Here is a 20,506-nt window from a genome sequence, read left to right as displayed (position 1 = left end):
TGGCAATCTTTCACATCTACCAGTTGTCCTGACCAATTCATTGATTGGGACAAATAAGCACCTGGAAAACACTGCTGGTCCCCACCTCATCTGATAACACACCCATTTCTAGAGATTCTGGACTGGAGAGCAAGAATGACTTGGGGAAAGTGAAACCTATGGATTTTGGCAGAATTTTGGGAAGAAACACACATACAAAGTGTGGCAGGGCACAGTGCCTGGCACACACTACATACATCATCATTTTCTTTAAATAAAGGTGCAGTCCTGCCAGTGAAGGTCAGCTATCTCCTAGGGTCAAAATATCACCTGCTGTCTCTAGGCCCTGAAGCACAGGAAGGGAGGTAAAGAGGTCTAGAGGGAGGAAGAGTACAAAAGGAGAAAGAGAGTGTGGGTTAGGCTAACATAGCAGAAATGAAGAGGGGAAGGAAAAACAACAGAGGACCTGAAAAGCCAGCAGAGGCAGACAAGGAATGAGCAGCTGTGTCACAGGCATCCTGGGGCCCTTTTGCTCTCAGCTGTTGGCCTTATGTAGCTTTGCCCTTAATTCACAGTGGAGGAGCGGGGTCCCAGGAAATTGTTGCAACCAGCACAGGTGCGATTCAGCTCTGCTCCCTGCCTGTGTGAAAGGAAGTGCCAGTGACAGGCCTGACTATAATTAGCACCCACCCGGAGCCTTGAACGCTACGTGCCCTTGAGGTGGGTGAGCTTGGAGGCAGCGATAGAAAACAGGCAGTGCATGGAGATGGTAGAAATGCCAGCTGGGGGTTAGCTGTGGGGGTGGTTGGGCAGTGCCTGCAGCTGGTCACCCTGGCCACAGCCCTGTCTGGGCAAACATCTTTCATGCCAGGTTTTCTCCAGCTCCAGGGGCAACTCCAGTATGGGAATGACACTGCCTTGGCAGACAGGGATCAGGGTGGGCTGGCCTTGGTAGCACCCCAAGGGAGGGCAGTGCTTTCTCAAGGACTCATCTCCTTGGAGCATCTTTCTAAAGGCTGGTCACAATGCTAGAGCCTGAACTGAGCCACCTCTAGCTTTCTGCTCATTTTGCATGTGGGGACATTTTAACTTTTAAAAACTATTTCCAGTGAAATGGGAAAGAAAGTGTTCCCAGACCTTCTCTTCTTCGTGTGTGTGTGTGTGCGCGCGTGCGCGCGAGTTTAGTGTCTGAGAGGGAGAAGGTAGAGTCCACAGACTTTTTTTTCAGCCCTAGCAGTGAACATAAAATGCTCCCCTGAAGCACATACTCCGGTGTAGACAGCTACACCTCAGTGTTGGAGGCCTCTGCTTCACCTTGCATCTTCCGACATCAGGACTCCCAGCCCTGATTTGACTGGGGCAGAACCATCTCCCTCTACAGAGGCCAGTTTTCCAAGGCAGCCTTTCCACCTGTCTCACCCTGAGAAATTGCCTTCTTGTTTGGATCTCAAATCAATTTCCTCACAACTTTCTGTCTCTAATCCTGGTGTTCTCTTTGGAAACCCCAGAGTTAGCTGACTCCCTCCTTTGCAGAAGAGTCCTCCCTTTATATTTCTGAGACAAATGCTTTATTCCTGGCTGTTTTCTCCTTCCAGGCTGGTCAGCCCTGATTTCTTTGATTCCTCATTAATTCACCACTTCTTTATTTGTTTCTAGCTAGCCCAGAACGTTCTGCAGTGCTAGGTACTGGAATGTACCCATTACTAAAATATAGTGCTGGAAACTGGAGAAAACACATTTTATTTAAAGAAACACTACTAGGAAAAATAGAAATATGCCAGATAATTAGAATGTGATATGATAAGAGGCATTAATAGAGATAAAATTTTTACTGACAATTGAGGGCTTATCATGGCATGGTGCGGAGTGAGCTGTGTATGTTATCTCACTTAGAACTCATTCAACCCTGTGACATGGGTGCCATCAGCTTGTAGATAAAGTCGAGTGGCCTGCCTGCTTCACAAGGCTGTTTAAGGGGGTTACCAAACTTACATTCAGTGGCATGCGAGGACTTCAAAGCATTGAGACAAATGTAAAGCCTTATGTTCAAGTTCATGCACTGAGTGAGAATTTGAACTTGGACAATCTGGCTGCAGAGCCCACCTGTTTGACCACTATGCCATCTTGCCTTCCTGAAGGACTGGGAACACTCAGGAAGCAGGATGTAGGAGTATACTCAGCAGGCCAGTGGCTCAGACTTGCCCCAAAGAAATGTTTTGAGACTCTGCTGGAAGGAAGCTTGATACTCTAGGCTGACCTAGCTCCAACTTTGCTGTGGATCTTGACATCAGCAGTTGTTTCACCTTCCTGAGCCATCCACTTCTCTGAACACAGGTTTGTTTTAGCTTTTTTCTCACACTGGGACAGGGAGTAGAACTCAAAGGCAAGGTCGCCCCAGGCACTTCTAGCAATGATCCATTCTTAGAGGAATCACTGTCAGGCCCATTCTGGGAGCTACTGAATTAAAGTCTGTTACTCAAATGGCAGCAGTGGTCATAGAGAAGCCTGACAGAGCTTAACTCTACCTGTGGCTGCCTCATTCAAATGACAGGGAAGATGAGGCTACTCTAGGAATGCCCCTGACATAGTCCCTCACTCCTGATCACAGTAGGAGGTGAGGGTCCTAACCTCTGTACCCCTCACACACACTGCTTAAGTAGAGATCAGCAGGCGACCTCTGGGAGACCCTGTTTAGGGCTCCACAGGCTGGAATTGACCCACAGAGACCAAGGTAGACCCTACTCTCTTGTCTCACACCATCTTTCTGAGCACTGAGTTTCCATATGGGTGTGTGCGTTCACTTGTGATTTGACTCTGGATGGTGCTGTGGCCCATACAGAGTGTGACATGCAGGAATAGTTAATGCCACCACTATTACATATTTCTAACACTAATTGTGTCCATGAAGAGCATTGAGAGCTGTCAGAGAACAGAAGTGGAACTAGGCTTTTTGCCTGGTGGGCTCAGTCAGTGTAAATTACACAGAGATAGTGCATCAGCTCTGGGATGGTGGGACTGGAGTTGGTGGTTGTGTATTAGTTATAAGAAAATATAATTTTTTTATTTCTCTGGTTTTGAAGGGCAGAAATTGACCCTTTTTACCTCTTCCTGTTGGTTTGGGTGATATTTCTCTTTTAATAAAAACCTACAACAGCTGGACACGGTGTTGCATGCCTATAATCCCAGCACTCTGAGAAGCTGAGGCAGGAGGATCATGAATTCAACTCCAGGCCTGGCCAATTTAGTGACATAGCAATACCCTATCTCAATATAAAAAATACAAAAAGAACTGGGGTTGTAGCTCAGTATGAAGACCCTGAGTTCAATCTCTACTAATGCAAAGCAAATGAACAAAAACCTACAATAATGATTTTATGCAGAATTTGGACCAGTTAAGCAATGTTTTTGCAATGATTTCAAAATTCTGGAGAATTCAAAATTCATTAAATTTGAGTGCACATCTATGAAAGGGTGAGGAGGCAGGTAGTGGATGCTGTGAAGGTCTTGGAGAACTCCAAGTGAGGAGTGCATGACTTCTCTTTCATTCTCACTGTTCAGTCATTTTCTCTGAGCAGGTGTCTGGTTTCTGTGTCTTGATTTCTGAGTCAATACAGCTGTTTCATGTCCCTCTGTTTCATGTTTCCTGTGTGTGAGCTGCCAGCCCTCACCCACCTCAGTGCCAGTTCTAGAGAAATCCTCCCAAATTGGCAGTTTCATCCACATGCTCTCCAGTTCTGCAGCGCTTCCCTGTCAGGCTGCACCTCAGCCCTGAGCCCTTCTGCCAGGTTTGCAAGCTCTCAGAGATCTGCTTTTCTTTTGTCCCTTTTAGCCTCACACCCTACCCTTAGAAACTCTATTTTCTCCTCAGCCCATGGGCTTTTCTTCTTCTCTGGGCTTTGATTGTGTTTCTTCCCTTGGCTTCTGTGATCTCTTTCTTGAATTTATCCAGCACCACTCTGCCCTGGCTGGCCATTCTCTCCTGTTTAAGGCCTTTGCTGGGGTTGTCCTTGTTCATGGTGGCCTCTTGTGAGCACCCTAGGAATGATGTTTTTTTATAGGTAATTATGTCCCTTCAAAAACTGAATGTTGGCCCTGTGTTAGTCAGGAGTCTTATGAGAAAGAAAACCAATAGGAGAGATATGTGTATATACACAGAGATAGAAGAGGGGTTTTAGTGTGGGAATTGTTCACATAATTATAGAGGTTAAGAAGTCTCCCATTGTGCCCTCTGCAAGCTGGAATCCCCAAAAGCTTGTGACGTAATTCACTGTAAGTCCAAAGGCAGAGAATCAGGGACCCATCCTCCAAGGGCACGATGTCCTAGTTCAAGATAAGAGAGTGAGGGAGTTCTTACATCTGAAGCTATAGTATTTTCACTTTAAGGTCTTAAGGTGCAGCAGCCTGATGCCTCCCTCTCCCTACCCAAGTTGCCCATGTCCTCTTGCCTGGCCTTGTGAATATGGTAATTTACATGTCAAAAGCAGCTTGCAGATATGATTGACTTAAGAATCTTGAGATGGGGAGATTAGTATGGATTATTGGGGCCCAGTATAATCATAAAGGTCCTTATAGGAATGAAGTAGGAGTGTAAAAGGCAGAAGACTTTTGAAGATCGAAGCAGGGCTCAGACTGATGTGCACAGGGACTGTGAGCCAAGGGAGATGAGGAGGTCTCGTGATGCTGGAAAGGAAGGAAATGGATTCTTCCTGGGTTTCCAGAGGGAATGTGCCTGAGCCATCTTGATTTCAGACTTCTGCCTTCCATAACTGTAAGGCGGTACATTTCATGGTAATGTGTCCCTGGAACAAGAGAAAACTGATAGAGGCCCAGATAAAGAAAGAGCCTGGGGTGTGTCTTTGGATGACCAGGCTCCCAGGCTCAATATTGCTCGGCTCAGATGTGGGTGTGTTAGCTCCTGGCTTCACTAACTCTTCTAGTTGGTGACAGTTCTCCTTCCACCCAATGTGTGCTTTTCTGAAATATGGGAGGATCTGGCCTCACTCTGGGACATCCATTCCTTGAGGCATTTTATAGACAGCCTCGTGTGGGTACTAGAGGATATGGTGATGCTTTTCCAAAGTGAATTATAAAACTGCTAGGAGGACACAGTCTTAATGGGGATTTCATACTAGTCAGAGATATTTCCCCCCTATTCTTCACAACCAGTTCTTTCCTGGTGCTCTTGAAGGACAGTGTTGTCTGTAAGAAGAAAAAGAGAGAGGAGGAAGGAAGGAGACAATAGAAGAGCTTCTCTAGTGACTTAATTTTGAGGAAGAGAGGGGAGCTGCTTGGTGAAACTGCAGGACCCTGGGAAAGGAGTCACTGTGCAGTGTGCAGCTGCTGAGGCATGGACTCAGGGATTCGTTGTGCACAAGCCCTAGAGTTTGCAAAAGCAAGATTCAAGAGGAAAGGGCCAGGGGTTTAGCTCAGTGAGTGGTTCCACCACCTGCCTTGGCAAGCGCAAGGTCCTGAGTTCGATCCTCGGTACCAAAAAAGAAAAAAAAAAAAAAAAGAGTAAAGGGAAGATAAACAAAAGGCCAGAGTCTCTAAAAGAGCAATGGTATAGGAGCTCCTTGGAGAATTTTGGTGGTATGTGTACCCCCACCTCCAAATGTCGGGATAAATACTAAAGAGAGACATTTGAGAAAAGTGGCAGGAAAGGTATTGAGGAAAATAAACAGGAGCTTGTAACAGAATGCCAAGAATAAGAAAAATAGCATCTGAGGTGTTGGTGGAGCCTGAAGAAGAATTAGGAATGGTCAGATGATGCAACCACCAACATTGCGCTATTATGGAGAATAGTGGTCAGATTGTAAAGGGACAATGATTATAACAGAAATGAGATCAAAGTGAAGAGGGAAAGCAATAAGGAGACTCCTGGTGGTTTTCAAATATGTTCAGACTTCCAGGGCCAGATGGAGTATGTCCTCGAGTACTAGTGGTTCCCAGGTGCATCCCTGGGCTAGAAACTTCAAAATACTCTAGGAAATTCTTAAGACTTGGTAGTTTTGGGATCAGTCCTGTGGCTACTGAATCAGCTATTGTGGGCTTGGGGTTTAGTAATCTACATTTTAACAAGCCTTCAGGAGATTCTGTTATCAAATCCAGAATAGAAATTCATAACCCAGGCTTCTGAGAGTAGTGAGCCCTTCATAGTTGGAAACAAATATTTTTGCCAGTGTGCATTTTTGGAGGAGAGAAAAGGGGAATACAGTTGATGGCTTTCATCAGATTCTGAAAAAGATTGGAGGCCTCAAAAGTCTCAGAGTCATTCTTCTATGTGTTGCAAGTTGTGGCTGCTATTACAAAAGTGCTGATGGTGCTGGGAGAAATCACAGAGACTCATAGTCTGGCAAATGAAATCTTCCCAGTTTTTGAAAATCAAAATCAAATTGATCTTGAAAACCTTGGTCTGATTAGCCTGGGAATAATCTCTTTCAAAAATGTAGAATGCTTCATTATATGGTTGGGGTGTGAACCAAATAAACAGTAAGTTTCCTTTTAACAAGGAAAGCAGTGAGTATGAAGAGCTGGGAGTAGTTTACTAATATCCAAATATACCAGGGACTTTGTGTTGTTTTATTGCTGCTACTAAATAACATCCCATATGTTTAAATACCAAAAGGTATAAAGAAGAAAACAAAAACAGGCCAGAATCCCATATAACTGAGATCCCCTCCCCAGCCATCAAGGCTTTCTATAAGATTTTGTGTTTTCTTCTGGAAGAGAAAATTTATACATAAAATAATTGCCTCCTCTCTCTTTCTGCAGGTGCACTTTTCTTTCTTTTTTTGAGGTACCGGGGATCTAACTCTGGACCTTGTGCTTACAAGGCAGCAGCACCACTGAGCTAAATCCCCGGCCTCACTTTTCTACATTTTGCCTTTTAACATAAATTTAATTGTATATTGTGGGGATCTTTCCATCTTAACAACCATAGTGCTACTTCATTATTTTTGATGACTGCATAGATTTCTTTTACATATTTTACTGATTGTGGATGTTATTTATTTTTGTTTTGCTATTTCTAGCAATGATGCAATACCCTATTTCACACACATGTTATGTATCTATTTCCAAGTACACCTGTAAGATAAATTCCTACAAGTAGACTTAAATATATGCATTTTAATATTGCTCAAGGGCCCTCGAGGATGGTTCTGTCACATTATTCTAACTCAAGCAGAACTTGAGCATGGCCTGTTTCTCCATAAAAGGCTTTAACATTTCTAAAAAACCTGCCAACTTTACAGGGGAAGAATCATATTTTTATTTTTTGATTTGCATGTATTCATTAGTAAGGTTAAGGGAAATTTCAAAAGTTTTTTACATTCATATTTTTCTTTTTAAAAACTTCATATCTTTTGTTCATTTTAATGTTGTTTAACTTTTTAGCATTGTTTTGAATGATGGATAATTAAATTGTCCATTGTTTGCCATGTGTTTCAAGCAGTTTTCCAGTTTGTAATTTGTCCTCTTAACCTTGCGTTTGATTTTTTGTTTCGTCAAGTGATTTTTCAAAAATGTAGTTAAATTTATTGCCCTTTTCTTTTGTGGCTTCTGAGATAAATGGGGCTTCTAAATTGGTAGATAAGAGAAATGCCTAAATATGTTTCATGAGGACTTCATCTATGTGTTTTGAAAAATTTGCCAAAATATCCTTATGGAAAAAATGGAGAAATAAAGCTGGATGATGATATACATCAAAACCTCTTTACAGTTTACTCAATGAATGTACATGAAGAGTGCTGATTGATGGATTGTTGTCAGCCTCGATTTTCTTAGGCTTGATGAAGATAGAGGATTTGATTTTCATATTTCCAGAGAACAGAAAGATCAAGGTAGGGTGTTTTATTTCCCAGATAGTAGAATCAAGATTCAAAATCTAAACAGGCCATAACATTGAGTTTAAAACTTAACAAGTCAAATTTGAAAGAGATAAATCACAGATTTGTACTTTTTTGAAAGTTCAAGTAAAGAAAGACATATGAGAAAACCTGGCATACCAGGTAAATAATAAATACAACAAACTTTGAGTTAATGGTGTGCAAGGAATACCAAGAAAGCCAGCCTGATCTTAGTTTTTTTATTGGCTACTTGACAATATTTAAAGAAAATTTTAAACTTTGAAATAATTATAGGTGTGCAGTGATTTGCAAAGAGTGTAGAGAAGTCCTGTGTATGTATTCATTTCAAAGCCCAATGGGAACATCCTACATAACTACAATACAATGTTAAAACCAGAAAAATTGACATTTGTGTTCTATAGCTACCTTAATTGATGATTCAACAGTTTTTACACTCATTTGTATATGTGTTATAGTTCCATGCATTTTTACCACAGGTATGTCTATATTCATATATTCTTAGGGTTTTTAACTGGAAGTAAATTAAGCAAAAATAGACTACATGTATTTTTAAATTTTTTACTTTTATTAGTACATATTTGCAGTACATAATGATTACATTAATTGTGGGGAATTGGTACATGTACATAATATATCTTAATTACTTTCCCCTTTTCCCTTTACCCCCTTTTATTTTTTAAGAAATACCAGTATTGATTTCCATCATGGTTATACCAGCTTACACTCCCACCAACAATGAAAAATTGTTCCTTTCTCCCCACAGCTTCTCCAGTATGTGTTATTGTTTGATTTCTCGATGATAGCCATTCTTTCTGGGAGTGATACGGGATCTCAGTGTTGTTTTAATTTGCATTTCTGTAATGGCCAGTGATGTGGAACAGTTTTTCATGTATTTATTGGCCATTTGTGCTTTTACACCTGGAAGTGTCTGTTCATTTCATATGACCATTTTTTGATTGAGTCTTTAAATTTGTGGGGTCCAACTTTTTGGGAGGTTCTTTATAGATTCTAGGTATTAGTTCTTTGTCTCAAGAGTAGCTGACAAATTTTTTTTTCCAATTCTGTAGCTTGTATCTACATTCTGTTGGTGATTTCCTCTGCTGTTCAGAAGGTTTGTTAAATTTATATGTAGGAAACAATTCATCTATACATTTTTTTGACAGGTTCTTCTTTTGTGGTTCAGGCTGGCCTTGAACTCACTATGTAGCCCAGGCTGGCCTCGAACTTGCTGCAATCTGCCTGCTTTCATTTCCTGAGTACTGGCATTACAGGTACATGCCACTATGCTTGGCTTTATCTGTGAATTTTGATTCAGAAAAGCCAAGCCTGGAATTTCATATAAATGACAGATCCCGGCAAAATTGTGGTCAGGAAGTGTACTTGTACAACGAATTCCTGTTATGTTTTGGTCATGTTCTATGTGCTTTATCTCATTTCATTTTCAGTGCTATCATTAAGCTATATGTAGTAGATAAACCACAGAATAAAAAATAAATGGAACTTATGGAAATAATTTTCAAAGGTCCTTTGAAGGGCTGTTATACAACAATGAGGTTAGGCTTATATGATGCCATTACAGGTGCCATTAAGAAAGATTGGAAGTAGTTACAAGAAAGCAGACTTTGGTCCAAGGAAACTATCTAGCAAAGAGTGCTGTTAAATCATGAAATTTGGCTGCTAAGAAAGCAATAGGAAGGCATCATTCAAACGGGCAGAGTGACCACATTTCAAGAGGAGCTAGAGAAGATCCTTAAATTAATTAAGTTGGATTAGAAAACTGCTAAGTTCTTCCAGACTCAAAAATTCTAGTATTCTACACTGATGAATATAATGAAGGAGCTGGAACAATGGAAGGGACAGGCTTTTTTCTGTTTCACTGATTGTGGCAGGAAGGAGAGAGACAGAGAGAGGGAGAGAAGAGGCGATGGAAAAGGGGGTGGGCCTGGTCCTAGTGGCACACCTATAGTAAAGAAATAACCAAAACCAGTTAAATGTTTTCTCTTTGGAAACTTTCCCATCACATTTGTAAAGAGCAAGGATTATATTCTGCCATGGTGCCTGTTAATAATGAAGACAAAGATAAAGGTTTGGCACGTTTTTTTGGTAACTCTTTGTAATTCTTTTCTCTTTGCCACTCCCCCCGCCCCCCAGATTGATGATGAATGTTTTACCTTACAGAATGCTGTAGTTAGTAGAATCCTGATACTGTTTGCATGCTAATCTAACTCAAGCAGAGTTTGTGTTGTTTGCCAGTGAGTTTATCAGACATTTTTGTGACACTATTTGCACATGTATTTATAGGACATGCGGTTGTTGATGGTAGGATATAAGGAAACTGAGGCTATTGAGTTATGGTTGCTGTCATTTTTGAAGCCTGATATAATTAGAGTCTGTGGAAGAGTGGAAACCTCTTCTGTGAACTTCTAAAAGGGAACATCTGCACTAAAAGCATCTTGAGGGAAAGAAAATTTCCTCATGGTTGCAAAACAGCTGCTGCAGCTCTAGTCAACAAGACTGGAAGAAAGGGAAGGAGAAAGAGGGAAGGTTAACATTAATTTTTGTCAGGAATTACAAATGCATTCCCAGAGGCTTCCCTAGCAAATTTCCATTCATGTCTCACTGGCTGGAATTTCCCCTTCTACCAACAATTAGTGGGATACACAACTTGACTGAGACATTTGTAAAATGCTTCAATAATACATTAAGGGAACTAAGACAGGGGAACAGAATTCTGTAACTTGGAGAAAGTGTAAGAACATTAATCTGTGAGATGAACTATGAATGTCAGAGATTTAACTCAGTGTTTATTTATACAGTCCCCTTATAAATATTCATGTTTGTCTAGGATGAAGATAAAAGAGATAGGAAGATAAGGATTTGATAACTCCTCTGAATCAAAATAATTTGCAGTATGGGATATGAAGTCAGTCATAAAAACTCACCTTATGTTTTTAATCCAGTCATTCTTTGGCAAAAACCAGTGTATGGGCAATTTCTTCATAGTCTCCTTTTTAAAAAATCATAAACATGGTGAGGCTATGTTCTGGCCTGCTGCTTTTTGGAGTTAAAGTGGGTTTCAGAAGATCCTCAGTCTGCATTTGAAAGTTGTGTTTTGGTAATTGAGACCAGAGCTTGACTCCTATGTCCACAATGCTACTAAATTAAATTAGAAATTTCATGGAAAAGAACAATGGAATCCAAAATTTTATTATGCTATTGACTTAATATTTATGAGCATGCAGATCTTTCAAATGGTAATAAAAAACAGCCATTGCAACTCCAAATGCTGGTTTTAGGAAAATGTGTTCAGTATAACTGTGATTGTTTAAGGAGGGGATTTGAATTTGCTCATTTTTATAAATGAGGAAACTAAGGGACAGGAGAGTTAAGGTACTTGCCCAAAATTTCTCAGTCAGAACTAAAATTCAAAGTGTATCTTGTCCGATTTGACATTCATGGGCCTCCCCCTTCCTTAGGAGGGTGCTGTTAGTGACTGATAAGCTCCACAAAATAAGTTAAATAAGGTGTAGATAGGTTCAGAAATGAAGTTCCAACTGGAAAGATTATTCTACAGACTAGAGGTCACCATGATTTAGTGTTGGTGCCCTGTCCTTGTGACTCAGCCTGTGGTGTTGTACAGTCATTTAGATGAGAATCCATGAAATCCATCTAGATGCCAGCTAAGGGTCTTCTCTGTGAGTCCGAGCACTGTCTGTCTATTACTGCTTCCCAGCTCAGAGGCTGACACTGGCTTCAGATGTTCTTCAGTGGGTGCCCTTGTGGACTTGATGAGCCCTATACTTCGGCTACCACTGAATTCCCAGCCATCACTCATACACTGACCCCATAGAGTGGATACAGCCCCATTCCCCCTTAGCTTCCCAACCCTTGACAGGAAACTGAACATATTCACAAGGGCGTTTATTAAGGAGGTTATTACAAAAGATGAAAAGTTATAAATAAGAGGTGCCTTGAGCACAAGTATCTCTGGTCTCAGATGAGCTTGGTTGTCACAACTCATTTTTCTTCATTCTCATCCTGCCTAAGGGACACTGTTCCAATGCCTAACCTTGGAAATGTCCCCTGGCTCCTCCGTCTGTGGTGCCTGTCCCTCCAGGGCTCAGGGATTGCAGATGGGGTAGAAGAACTAGTGCCAGATCACATACGTGAGTATTCACTTTATGTTCAAAGGCTGTTCTTTATGGATGACAAAGGATGGCTTTCTCATTCCTTTTAATGCTGTAAATTTAGATGGATATTCATAGTACTGGTAAGAACACAAAGTATACAGAAAAGCTGTATTTACATTTTTGTGTTCATCTCCAACTCTGTAGTGGTGGGTTTGACACTGTTAAAAACAAACCCTTATAGAATGTATGTGTTTGGAATGTGGTTGTGTGGTTGATGAGAGCACTGAAGCAAGGGACTGAGCTTGCCTTTATCCATTTGTTTTCAAGCTTCCCTCCCTCTTTAAGCACTTTAGGTGTATCTATTATGCCCATAAAAATGGACATACTCTTGGAAACAGTAATTCCTCTTTGTGAAATTATACCAATGAAATCCTGTAAAAGAAAGAAAAGTGATAAAATAAATTGGTATAATTTTTTTTTCTTTCATTAAGTTTATTGGTACATTTTAGGTATACAGTACAGTTACATTCATCATTGGGATCTTGTACCTTTTTTCTTTTTGTCATATTTTTTCTTTTTCCTTCTTTCCTTTCCCCTCCCCTTCCCACTTCCCCAACTCCTTTAGACCTTTTCTTCCTATTTCACATTATCAATTATACTGTTTGAACCTTATTTACACTTTTAGTTTTTCACACCAGAGAAACTATTTGGTATTTACACATGTGTGTCCTGTTTATTTCACTTAAGAGTATGGCCTCAATGTGCATCCATTTAGCTATAAATGACTCTATTTTCTTGTTCTTTATGGCTGAGTAGTATTCCATTTTATAGAAAAACCACATCATCTTTATCCCGTCTCCAGTGGATGGGCAATTGGGCTGTATCCAAGTTTTAGCTATTATAAACTGTGCTGCTATAAACATGGTATGCATATATCACTGTAGTATGATTCTTTTTTTTAAAATTTTATTTTATTGGTACATTTTAGGTATACAGTATAATGAGATTCATCATTGGAAATTTGCACCTTTACATAATCTCTCTTGGTTCTTATTTTTCACCCTTCCTCTGCCCTCCCTTCAACTCCTCCATCTCTCCCTATTTACAAAGACTTTGTTTCCATTTTTTCATTTTCTTATATTAATTCCATCCCTTTCTTTCCTTTCCCCTACCCCTCCCACTTCTGCTTCCCTTTTGCCTCTTTTCTTCCTATTTCACATTATCTATTATACCTTTTAGTCCTTCTTTACACTTTAAATTTCTCACAGTAGAGAAACTATTCAGTATTTATACATGTGTGACCTATTAATTTCACTTAAGAGAATTGCTTCAATGTGCATCCATTTAGCTATAAATGTCTCTAATTTCTCATTTTTTAATGGCTGAGTAGTACTCCATTTTATTAAAAAACACATTTTCTTTACCCAGTCTCCAGTTGATGGGCATTTGGGCTGTTTCCAAGTTTTAGCTATTAAAAATTGTGCTGCTGTGAACATGGGTGCACATATATCACTGTGGTATGATTCTTTTAATTCTTTGGGGAAGATACCTAGCAGGGGAATAACTGGGTCAAATGGGACTTACAGTCCTAGTTCTTTGAGGTATCTCTATAATGATTTCCACAGTGGTTGCACCTATCTACACTCCCACCAGCAGAGGAGCAGGGTTCCTCTTTCCCCACAGCCATGCCAGCATTTGTTATTGGTTGATTTCATGATAGCAGCCATTCTTTCTGGAGTGAAGTGGAATCTCAGCGTTGCTTTCATTTGCATTTCTCAAATGACCATATGACTGTAGTATGATTCTTTTAATTCTTTTGAAAGGATACCCAGCAGGGGAATAGCTGGGTCAAATGGGTCCTCTAATCCTAGGTTTTTGAGTTTTCTCCATATTGATTTCCACAGTGGTTGCACCAGTCTGCACTCCCATCAACATACATTGGTGTAATTTTAATATACAGGGGTGCAGTTTATAGTTTACAGTGCCATTTCATACATATTATCTCGGTTCCTCTTCATAACAACTCTCCAGAGTAGGTGGCTTTATTTTTTTCTCCTTATTTTATAAATGAAGAAACAGCCTATGAAAGGTGATATGATTTCTTTAAGGCTGCCCGGTTAAGTGGGTGGCAGATTTTGGAAAGTTTTGGTTAGTTGTGCGAACAGGAAAACCCACCCAAGAGACAGAACACTCATCAAAAACATCCACTACAAAGTACCTGCAAGTATATGTGTTTTGAAAGAGGAAATGAAAAACCCAGGTCTTTAGGCTGCAAGTTCAGTGATTCAATCACCATTTCCCAGTGGAAGGACTTTTTATTCATCTGTGGTGTGCCAACTTGTGGAACATCATGGGGTCTTTACAGATTTGAATTATAGAGGTCAGGAAACAGAGTGGAAAAGCATTCATGGCAAAATTTAAGTCACAATATAAAACAAAAAAGTTTTATGTATAGTATGTTAATAGATGTTTAATACATATATATTTAAGGATAGACATCAAAAAGGAAAATGAAAAAATGAAAACTTGTATTACTGGAATTAGAACTACATTTTCATATATTTATTTACTATAAATTCTATCTTACTGTTTTTTGTTGCTAGTAACAGTACAAACTTGGTAAGTGATAAAGAAAATAGGCTTGTCTCACTGTTCTCACACAAGATCAAGGGGCTGCATCAAGTAATGACCTTCTTGCTGCCAGAGCCCCAAGACAATAGTGGACACCACATGGTGAGAGACAGGAAGCATGGGAGAGACCCAGCCAAATTGGATTTTGTAGAAGACACATGCTGGAGATAACCCATTAATTTATCAATTCTTTAATTTCATGAATGGATTAATCCATTTACGAGGGCAGAGTCCTAATTACCTCTCAAAGGCCACACATGGTCTCACTTCACAGTGGGGGGGCATTAAATTCCAACACAAGTTTCAGAAGGGACAAATCATATTGAAACCATAGCAGATAGAATTAGTAAAATTTAAGACTCAAATACACCAGTGAACATTTATTGAGCACGAGTATTGTGTTCATTTGTTCCTAACCCTATGAGTCACATACTGTTAGAATTACCACTTTGCAGAGGAGAACCTCATGTCTTAGGATGGTTAAAAAAACTTTTCCTCTAGCTAGAAGTCCAGTCAGGGTGGACTTGGGTTTATGTTCTGCTTCTTCTATCCTAGAAACCAACAATTCTTTAATTGTGTCCTTAAAAGGGATTATAGATTACGAAATAGTCCAATCCATTTTACTTGCTGCTGTGTTACACAGACTTTTTTTCTAATCATGGAAGAATTTTAGTTGATTGACATACATTAGTCATTTTCAGGGTATTAAATACTTAGGACTCTGTGTAATGTCCACCAGTAATTAATGAAATGCATTGAAGAAGTAGGGATCTACAAAATAGAGTCTGGACTAGCAGAGGCTGCTCTGAATGTGACCTGAGTGTGCTGCCAATACCTGCTCAGGTTTAAGGAAAGCATTGGCTAGAATTTCAGCTCAGGTGGCAGAGGCATTTGACAACTTCTGAGATGCAAAAAGAATACATATCAAGGAACAGTGCTAGCCTTGGATTTTCCCCCAAATTGCCTGGAAGAAAGCAACATTTTATTGTGCTTGGTTTGGATTGGCAGGATAAATGCTTCAGTTCTCTAGGTTGCTTAGTCTGAGCTTTAAGTCTTTTTATTGTGAAAAGCTGTCCTCTATGGAGAGATGGGAACAGCCTAGGATTCTTGGTTCTAATAGTTCCGGGATTTTTCCAGTGGTGTGGGGGTCCTCCATAGAGCTGAGTGATGATCCTTTGTGGACAGCTCCTTTCTTGCAGCAGGTTTACCGGGCAGCTAGTTTGTGGGGGCAGGTTGCTCTTTAGGAGAGATTTGAAGAAGGCTTGAGAGGATGAGACCCAGAGGTCTTCTTTCATATGGCCCCCATGAAAGAGCTGCCTTCAGAGATCTCTACTTCACAGGATGGGGGTTTTCATCTGTAGGCCTTGGGTCTATTACTCTTTACCTTTCCCATTTCCTCTTTCAAAGCATGTACACATGTGGGGCGTGGTGGTGCACACCTGTAATCCCAACACTCAGGAGGGTGAGGTAGGATTGCTGCGAGTTTGAGACCAGTATGGGCTACATAGTGAGTTATGAACCAGCCTGAACTACAAAGCAAGGCCCTGTAACAAAACAACAACAACAACAACAACAACAAAAACAAACAAACAAAACAAAGCATGTACACTTTCTAGTGCTTGGTTGTGGGTCTTTTGATTAATGTCCCATCTTTGTAGGTTGGGTTTCCCTGTGTCCCCAGTGACGCAAAATAGAATTACCTCAGTCCATCCTTCCCTTCTCCACTTTTGTTTACTTCTCTCAATTTAAATCTTGAAATGTGTTCTTTTAAGGATTTTTATTGTTTGGTGTGAAAATTAGTCTACACCTAATTCTCCTGAGCATTATGTGGAGCATTCTTCCTCTTCAAGCCCTCCATGAAGATTAACTAATTAATCCTCTTAACACTTCTTGTCCTGTGGGGACAGTTACTAGTTGGCTAACAATAGGATAGAGAATAAAAATGATTCTTATTCTCTTCATAAGTGTCTTCGGGCTTCAAAGAACATTTCCTGCTACCAGCTAAAATACAGAACAAGGGAGAGATGAGAGTGGAGAGATTTTGAGAGAAAAATCCACCTGTCTCCTAATGAAGTTCTCCATCAAAGGCCTTGTTGCAGGGTTTTAGGGGTTAAACTGTGGAGCCAACTCGGTCTGAGGACTTGAGTATGAGCTTAATTCTAATCTTAGTTTTCTTTCCAATTTAGAATCATAGAATTTTCAAGGATTCAGATTTTATAGATAAAGTCAACCCCTTGACTTCAAAGATGTGAAAATTAAGGCAGAGAAAGGGAGGCATATCTGAAGTTCACACAGGGCTACATTGGTTTGTTCCTTGGCCTGCCCTCAGTATTACTTCTGTTAGATAGGATGTCTGCTTTCCCTGAAGGTCTTAAGAAAGTGGATTAGTTAAGTTACTGGCTGATGCTGGGCTTACATACTGGGTGATGTGTACTCAGGGTCTGGATGTGGGTTCCTGAGTGAGGTAAAGGTACTTGCTACTGCCAGGCAAGCTGGTGAACCAAAGAAAGATGGATGAACCACTGTTGTGCAAAAAAAGCTGTCTTAGTACATTCAGGGAAGATGGTATATAGAATACATCATTTATCTTCAGAGTCAATGGATATTTGATTTAAACAAACACTCCACTATAAAGTTCACTGTAACAAATTCAGTAATTATAAGCTTTATGGCTACTCCCATTACTAAACCATTTTCATCCCTCTCCTAGCTGTCTGAAGAACTATAAATTGGGTGAAAATTTTCACAGCTAGACCCTGCCAGGTGAAGAATGAATGGCTTCTGGGAGCACAGGGAAGGAAAGAAAAATCTCATTAGCTGCCTCTGAGTTATTGTTGAATGGGAAGAAATGTAAGCATATTTTTTTTTCAGTTTCCAAAAAAGTTGAAAGTTTTTTTATTCTGTATTGTGAAATTGTGAAAAAGGAGGCAGAAAGACCTCATTTTCAAAGCTGTATAGAATCACTAAGAATAGCTGAGGGGAAAAAATTCTTTATGGAGTCACTTCTAAGGATGCTGTAGATGAGGCTGCTCATGATTTGAGCATCTAACTTTCCCATTCTTATGTTTTGCATTTTTTCTCTGTTCTGTCTTGATTATTGTGTCCTTGAAATCCTTGGTTCCTGGAGTTAGATAAGGGATTTTGAAACTCTTATCTGGGGGGAGAGAGGATTAGCATACATGCTACTGTGTGTCATTCTTGATGTGTTAGGACCTAGCCTCAGGGGTTAAGGGGATCATGTTGGTTTTGTATGCATTGATATAATGTCACATGCCAATAGGCATCTGATAAATTTGAGGACACTCAGCTCTGGAGTATGATTTAATATACTTAAAAAAACTTTCCTCACTCCTATTTTGAACTGTAACTTTTCTTACTCAGTCATGAGCAAATTTTACACTTTCAAATCAATCACTTCTCTTCTTTGCATGTTTTAGTTTTGATGTTGAACTTACCCCATTTTTCCCTGGATCCTGATCCTCCTCATCTTTCAAGAATTATCTCAATTTCTTAGCTTCTTCTACTCCTCCTCCTTTTCCAGTTATCTTAAGGTATAAGGTAAGTCTTCATTCTTAAAATTCAGGGGGTATTTATTTGCCATTCTACTGGGCTAAGCTACCTGCTTCTTTATATAGCTCACAGTTTGTTTCATATGCATTGTGTGCCTCCTTACCTACCTAGAGTATAAGTGCCTTGGGGACAAATAGTATCTTTTTAATGTATTATCTGGTTTTACTATCTAGGGGATTTTGAGAAATTGTGTGTGCTTAATTAATAGTTGTTGGCTTGTTATATAATATGTGTGGATTTTCTTTTCCTTCTTGGTTATAAGCTATTTAAGGACAAATTTAAAAATTCACTTTATTGTGCCTTATACTCATTTGATGCTAAATAAATATCTGTTAAATAAATGACTTATGATCACCTGAGCTTCTCAGAGAGGCTATTTGACTTTAGTTTTTCCCAGCATCTCTAGGTGCTTATCACCTTTATAGACATATAACTACTCTTCTGATGGAGCTTGTTTGAACCTATTGCTGGTTATTCACCGTTATTGCAGGTGTATGAGATTATCTGCAGATGCTCTTGCTTTTCTTCTAATATCCATGTCTTTGTAAAAATGGTTTCTGTGCCAAGTCCTCATTTTCTATTATCTTTCACACACATGGACAGGAATTGAAAAATATGATTATTGCCCTATTGTATACCCTACTTCCTTTTGATATCACTTCCAGCATCCCTAAAACTTGTTTGTAAATAAGTAGGGATAAAAATATTGAATACAAGTATTTCAAAGCACAACTCACTCTGATCTTCTCCTTCTCCCCATCCCTTCTTCCCAAATGCTGTGGGTCCATAGCTGTACCAATTTCCAGTGCTGTCAGGGTGGTTTTCTTGTACTCTTCTTCTCCTTCACCATGTGGCATCATGGATGCTCTGTTTAAGAACCTCAAGTCCCAATTACTGTCTTGTTTTAGTTAAGCTTTCTAAAAAATTATTTTCTCACTTCATAAAAAGTTCACATTTATTATTTCCTAAAATAATAATGAGCTTATTTTTTGAGTTGAATTCCACTGTCACTGTATAACTTCTTTTACTAATAAAATTTTAATATATTGCAATTTACAAAATTTAGCTATAGTAAATATTTGCAAATATACAGCCAGGAAAGGATATTTTGTTTATCTCTTCATTTGACAAGCATTTACTCAATGCCTATTCTGAGATGTTTAGTGAAAAACTAAAAAAAAAAAAAGAATCTTATCCCTGCTTTCTGGAGGTTTTCAATCTGGAAGGGGACCAGAAGAGCATCTAAGGATCTGAGAACTGAAGTGGAGGCAGAGGCTGCACATTGGGAGTTTGTGGTCTCTGATAAAAGAACAATTTGTTATGACTGGAGGCAATCTGAAAGCCTGTCATAATTAGAAGCTTTAAAGTAAATGTAAATGGTTAAGCAGATGAAGAGGAAGTTAAAGTGGGGTTAGGAAGGACTCTGTGAGTCAAGGAAAGAGCTGGAACAAAGACTGATGGATGAAAGTGACTGAGGAGTTTGGGGAGAGGCAGACTGGGGCAGAATGTTAAGGACTGCTTTGTGTGTATGTGAAAAATAACAAAACAAATTATTCAGATATTTTTTCCTGAGCAATACTTATTCCTCTGTTTTCTTGCATCTGAAGTTATTAATATGGTAATCTAATTACCATAGTCCCTCTAGATGGACTGAAGGTGCAGATGCCAATGTTAAAGGGGGCCAGTTAGAGAAAGGTGTTTTGAAAAGATAGCAGTGGATGTGGAGTTATCAAATCACCAGCAGTGGCTTCTCAATCAAATGGAAGAGCCTGGGTTGCAGGTACACAATTAATTGCTGGAGTTTTCCTGAACAAACAAATGAGCCTCTGTGGAGTAGCAAAAATAGCAAAAACTCCAAGTCAGGGGTCCTTAGGTATAAATTTACTGTGCAACCTTGAGGGAATAATTTCATCCTTCTAGGTCTTAACATTCTTCTCTGAAAAATGTAGCAGTTTAAGGGTCATTTGGCTCATCTGCTCATCCTACAGTAGTCTAGGATGGTGTTTCCCAAGGTTCCATGAACCTCTACTCCACTTGGGAGCCACTGTCCCTCAGAGTCAGTATTAGTAGGAACTGCACATTTCATAAGGCTCTCATGGCCCCCTGCCCCCAAGGATCCTTTTTCAATTTGTCCATGCTGAGCAAATCTGGAGTCTTTCCAGACTGGTGTAGTCTGCACTTGTCTTTCCAACTCTAGAGTATTGATTCCTAGAAGATGGAAAACGATTTTTAACTTTTTCTTGGTTGTTTTTCTACGCTGAGCTTCATGCTGTTGTAGACTTAACTTATTTCAAGACATCTTTGAGACTTCTTGGTGCCAGGTATTGG

Source organism: Heterocephalus glaber, unplaced genomic scaffold (assembly GCF_053883595.1).
Source record: "Heterocephalus glaber isolate CG9 unplaced genomic scaffold, H.glaber_assembly_v1.0 deba00000331, whole genome shotgun sequence".
NCBI classification, from domain to species: domain Eukaryota; kingdom Metazoa; phylum Chordata; class Mammalia; order Rodentia; family Bathyergidae; genus Heterocephalus; species Heterocephalus glaber.
The sequence above is the reverse complement of the archived record's forward strand: the minus strand, read 5'-3'. Positions refer to the sequence as shown.